The sequence below is a fragment of the Hibiscus syriacus genome, unplaced genomic scaffold, assembly GCF_006381635.1.
Source record: "Hibiscus syriacus cultivar Baekdansim isolate YM2019G1 unplaced genomic scaffold, ASM638163v2 tig00110056_pilon, whole genome shotgun sequence".
Lineage (NCBI taxonomy): Eukaryota > Viridiplantae > Streptophyta > Magnoliopsida > Malvales > Malvaceae > Hibiscus > Hibiscus syriacus.
The window spans coordinates 593,511-599,510 of NW_024062580.1; positions in this window are offsets into that span (position 1 = coordinate 593,511).

A 6,000-nucleotide genomic window follows, 5' to 3' on the forward strand; every position below is an offset into this window, starting at 1 on the left:
GAGTCCCCTCCCACCGTTCAAGAGGCCACTGTCATCGTTGAAGAGGTCCCTCCCACCATTCAAGAGCCCGATTCACATGGCGTCATATGTAGGATTCTTGAGAAACCCTCTGACGTGCCGGACATGATGGATTCAAGTTGGCTCTCGTATGAGTTACCGGCCAGTACTATACCGGTATCTGAAGAGGAGAGGAAACAACTACCGGACACAATTCTGGATAACACCCTTTGGGCTAAGACCGCAGTTGATTTTTATCCACATGAGCGAAGCCAGGGGTGTTTCACTGACATATGCAAGCTCAATGATGATATCTATTTGTTGCTTGATCGGTCTTGGTGGGGCGTATTATTAGGGGTTGAAGACAATGGCTATTTCGATGGAGGGGTAAGTCTTATATTTTTCTTATATTTTCATTTGATTATTTTTTTTGTAAATTTATGTAAGTTACTATTATATGTCTTTTTTTGTAAAACAACATATCGATACGTGGGTGTCACGTCTTCTAATAATTAGGAAACTTAAGGAAAATAAAAGAAATACACGGTATACAATTATGCCGACGTCTTTTAACGTCGTTCACTTGAAGAATCAACGAGATGAATCATTTGCGTTGGGCAATGGACAAGCTAAACTTTATCCTGCATGGCGGGAGGTCGATAAGGTTAGTGTTTATTTTAGATTGAGTTTAAAGGTATTCATAAATAAGTGCGCAAATGAATGAATTATTACTTATGATGCATGTGTTTTATCCCTGTTTTGGAACGTAACCATTGGCTTCTCGTCAAGCTTCAGATCCCATCCCTTAAGGCAATAGTATATGACAGCATGATAAATTACATATCATTGGCTGATTTAAGAGATATTATTAAGGGATGGAGCTCTTATTTGGCTAAATACTTAGATGCGATAAATTATTGGACTCGTTCTGGAAACAAGAAGCCAAAGAAGCTCAATATTACAGTTAGCAGAGACGAGACCGCACCACAACAAACGAAAGGACCCAGAGGGGATTGTGGTCCTCTCGTATGCTTGGCGTTGGACCGTTTGATCACAGGAAGTATAAAGTATCTACCTCCCACCGATATAGATAGAGCTGCAGTAGGCTTGTGGTTTCGACATTATATGGCTAGATCGATATATACGAGACGCTGCCTACCTGCATCCGCGTTATAAAAATGTCCATAAACAATTGGTATGTTTATAGGCTTGTGGTTTGAAAATGTTTGGTTAAGTACTTAGAATTCAATAATTTGCTGTTTGTAGGTTTTAGATGTGTAGAAAGTGTTGTTTGAGCAAATGTTTGGTTATGCAGGTTAATCTCAGAAGTGAGCTGCGTGAAAATGATGTATGGCTGCAAAAGTTGATTCAATAGTAGAAGTGTTATTTTCTAATAATTATGCTTATTTTTTGATTGTTTAATTGATTTGTAAAAGGTGATTTGTAAAAGTTGATTTGTTTAATTGATGTTAACATAATTCTTATTTGTGCTTGTTTAATTGATTGAAATGTAATGGTTGATTTTGTTGATTTCAATCTGCATTATGTTGAAGGCAAAAAGTACTATCGCAATGCGAAATGAAAATCGCAACGAGAGAATCGCAACGCGAAAATAAAAATCGCAACGCGAAATTAAATTCGCGTTGCGATTTTCATTTCGCATTGCGATTCCCTCGTTGCGATTTCATTTCGCATTGCGAAATTAGCGTTGCGATTTTCATTTCGCATTGCGATTCTCTCGTTGCGATTTTCATTTCGCATTGCGATAGTAATTTCCGCGTTGCGATAGACATTAAGATGATTGCCTATTAAGTGATAACAACTGGAACAGATCATAGCAATTTTCAAACTCAAGTTACTAATACATGCCTAATGAAAATGTTAAAAGTTCACACATAAAATCTACATAATACACGTTGCATTTAAAAATCACCTAAGTTAACAGTCCCAAAAGGTGAAGCCAGTTGTGATTGGGATTTTAAAGATGATTGCGATTTGATTGCCTTTTTCTTGACACCATATGAGCTTTGGATTTTGATGATGATCCATATTTTGGTAGAGGAAAAGATGATTGTGATGGCACTGGTGATCCACATGTCAACCTTGTATGACCACTTTCCTTGCACCGACTACATGTCGATCTCTTCTCTCTTCACCCTTAGACGGTATACGATCGTGACTTTTGGTCGGCCAGGTAGCCTTCTGTCCATGGCTGGTGGCAAAACTGTTTGTAAGTCATCTGGTATGTCCCACTCAGAAGGATGTGAAATAGGGTAGACAATCTCGGCATAAGTCTGTCGATATACTTTTGTAGTGTAGCAATCCATAGCGTATGTGCTTGAATCATCTTGGTTAGATGAAGAGCAACTTTATAACATGGCCACACGGATAACCAGATGTTTGCCATTTCATACAACTACACGTCCTTGCATTTAGATCGACAAGCCATTTAAGTTATTATCCAGTACTTCAAACAAAGTGTTTGAACATGGTTCAACTCTCCATGACGTTGACTTCACAAACACGTTTCGTTATCTTTTTTTCAGTCCATGGTGTAACACGATGTTCCAATGTTCCTGTAAATTTAAATAAATAATACTTAGTAAAATATATGATAAGTTACGAATTCAAAGAAATAATACCTGCATGGTTTCTTTTCTTGTAGTACCACTGTTGAATAGAGGCTCGAAAAAACTCTATTAACATAGTAATGGGTAATTTCCGGGAATGACGACTTAGAGCGTTAATGATTCTGCACTATTAGACGTCATGAAACCATATCTTGCTCCAAGTTGATGTACTCTTGACCATCTTTCAAACCGACATCTTCTAGTGTTTGAGCACACTGAGGCAAAACACGTCTTAAACAGTTATATGCTTATTGAAATCCACTTCCCGATAAGCCTTTACAGCCTTCCAGTATGTCCATTTGTGTTTTTTTTACCAGCAGACCTTAATTTTAGATTTCTATACAATGAACACCACAAAGTCCATGAAAAGCATCGGGAAACACCTTCTAACAGCGTTGTCAATTGAGTTTGCCCTATCGGATATGATTGTCAGATTGCTAATAGGACCTATGCAATCCCTAAGATGCCCCATAAACCATGTCCATGAATCAGAGGTTTCAGATTTGCCAACCCCGTAAGCTATTGGCAATATCCCATTGTTAGCATCCATGGCTACTACTAATAAGTTTACTCCAAGGTATCGACCTTTCAAATGTGCTCCGTCAACTATAATAACTGGGCGCATGCAAGTAATAAACGAACGAATCTACAAAATAATATACACAAGAAATATAATCATTTAAATGTGAAATGCATGTAACTAACAGAAATGAGTCAACAGAATTATATTGATTTACTAACCGCAACACCAATGGCGATAAACAGCAACTCAAGCGTCCATCTCTATCTGTTTGATATGAGTTACCGACCCAGGATTTTTCAGCTTAAATTGTGACAATAAGCCGGCAGTTGGGCAAACGATGCTTCTGGCGACCCCTCAACAATTCCAAGGCTAACATTTGGCTCTCCAAGCTTGAGAATATGATATACTAATCTTGAACCGAGCATTCATGTCAGTCATAATTTCATGTCCCCGATATACCCTGCCATCAAAAACATTAACTCAGCCAGAAAACCACCCAACACCTTTTGTTTGCCTGTCTATGGTGAGGAAAAACTTGGGTTCTTGAACATGTATGTTTCAATAAAAGTCCTAACTTGAAACATTGCGCAATCTTTATCCTCTTTGCAATCATACGCCACGTACAGTTTTTGTCAATCGTACACCTTGTTTCGAAACGATCTTTGCTTGATTTGTTAACTTTTAGTTGATAGCCATCTTCCACACATTTCGTATACAAAGCTATCTTCAAGTCTTCCTTTGTATCAAAACAATCATCTTTCTTGATACGAATAACTTTTGTGTAACAATCAACTGCTTTCTTTGCCAACTCTTCTTCCGGTAACTGAAGTAATTCTGGCATATTCCAGTCATACTCCCGTGGCATTTTCTTTTCTTCGGGGACTTTTTCTTCTTCTTTTTCTTCTTCAGGATTATATGAATTACAGAATGGATGTTCAACATGTTCATTCACAGTCGTAACTTCCTCATTATCATCAACAACATCTTCCTCGGCAACGGGTGTTTCATCATCAAAATTTGGGTATTGACCAATATCAAAATCATTACACGCAGGGTCTGTTTCGTCTTCTGAAACATCATCAAAATCCGTGTATTGACCAATATCAAAGTCCGGGTATTGACCAATATCAAATTTCGAATACTGACTAGTACTCACAATTTTTTCTCTTGGCTCATCATCGTCTAATTGGTCAATACGAAAACCGGAATTTGGTGCTGCAAGTTTATTTGGATTTGGATTAGAGAAAGGTTGTGGGTTTTGAGACCCACTTAGTTGATTACTACCCGCTACTGACCCAACAATACTACTTCTAGGTTCAACAACATACAATGTAACATCATCACTTGAAACATTAATGTAAGCAATGAATCATTCAACATCTTCATTGTCGGTTAACAAATAAAATTTACCATTTCTCTGATAAGATAGCCTAAATCCACTTAGGGGCTAAATTCAATTTCTTTGAAACACGTAACATTAAGGTTTCATAAGTTAACTTCTTTAATGACAGTTTTAGTTGAAGATTCATGGGTAAAGGCATATATTGTAAAACACCATGAACATTCTCCCATGACCCTCCAAAACACAAATCTATCCAAACATGATCAACATTAGATGATTTCATGGTTGTAACTAAACAAACGAGATGCGAAACTAAGACATGTTGCCGGATGGGGAAGGATGTCGTTGGATATAGGAACGGATGTCGCCAGAAAGAGTGATAGATGGAGATGGAATGAGTGCGATTTAGGGATTTAGGTTATGAGTGTTTGCTGCTGCGTATATATACACAAAAAATTTGGCTTGCGAAACTAAAACCTGTTGCGAACTTTGAAACTCGCATTGCGATTCTGTATTATCTCGTTGCGAAAGGCAATCATTTGACCATCGCAATGCGAAATGCAAATCGCAACGATAGAATCGCAATGCGAAATGAAAAAGGCAACGAGGATTAACATGCATAAACTTTTAACAATTATTATGAATTCTAGGTACTTAACCAAACATTTTCAAACCAAAAGGAGTATATATGTTAACAAAACTTGCATTATGTATTTTATGTGTGCACTTTTAACATTTTCAGTTAGGCATGTATTAGTAACTTGAGTTGAACATTGCTATGATTGTTCAGTTGTCATCACTTATTAGACATTCATTTGACTATCGCAACGCGAAAATGGCTATCGCAACGAGAAAATCGCAATGCGAAATGAAAATCGCATTGCGATTTTCTCGTTGCGATTTTCATTTCGCATTGCGATTTTCTCATTGCGATAGCCATTTCGCGTTGCGATAGTCTGTTTTGCCTTCAACATAAAGCAGATTGAAAATCAACAAATCAACTATTACATTTCAACACAAATTATGTACACATCAATTAAACAAATCAAGATTTACAATCATATTTTACAAATCAATTAAACAATCAAAAATAATAATAATTCTATTTCTTCATCAATTATTGAATCAATGAATCAATAACTTTGTGACCCCGTACATCCATTTCACGCAGCTCACTTAAGGATTAACCTGCAGAAACCAAACATTTGCTCAAACAAGACTTCCTACACATCTAAAACCTACAAACAACAAATTATTGAATTCTAGGTACTTAACCAAACATTTTCAAACCAAAAGGAGTATATATGTTAACAAAACTTGCATTTGACTTACCAATTAACAATGGACACTTTCATAACGCGGATGCAGGTAGGCAGCGTCTCGAATATATTGCTCTAGCCATATAATGCCGAAACCACAAGCCTACTGCAGCTCTATCTCTATCGGTGGGAGGTAAAAACTCTGTGCTTCCCGTCGTCAAATGCGCCAAGCAAAGGCATACGAGGACC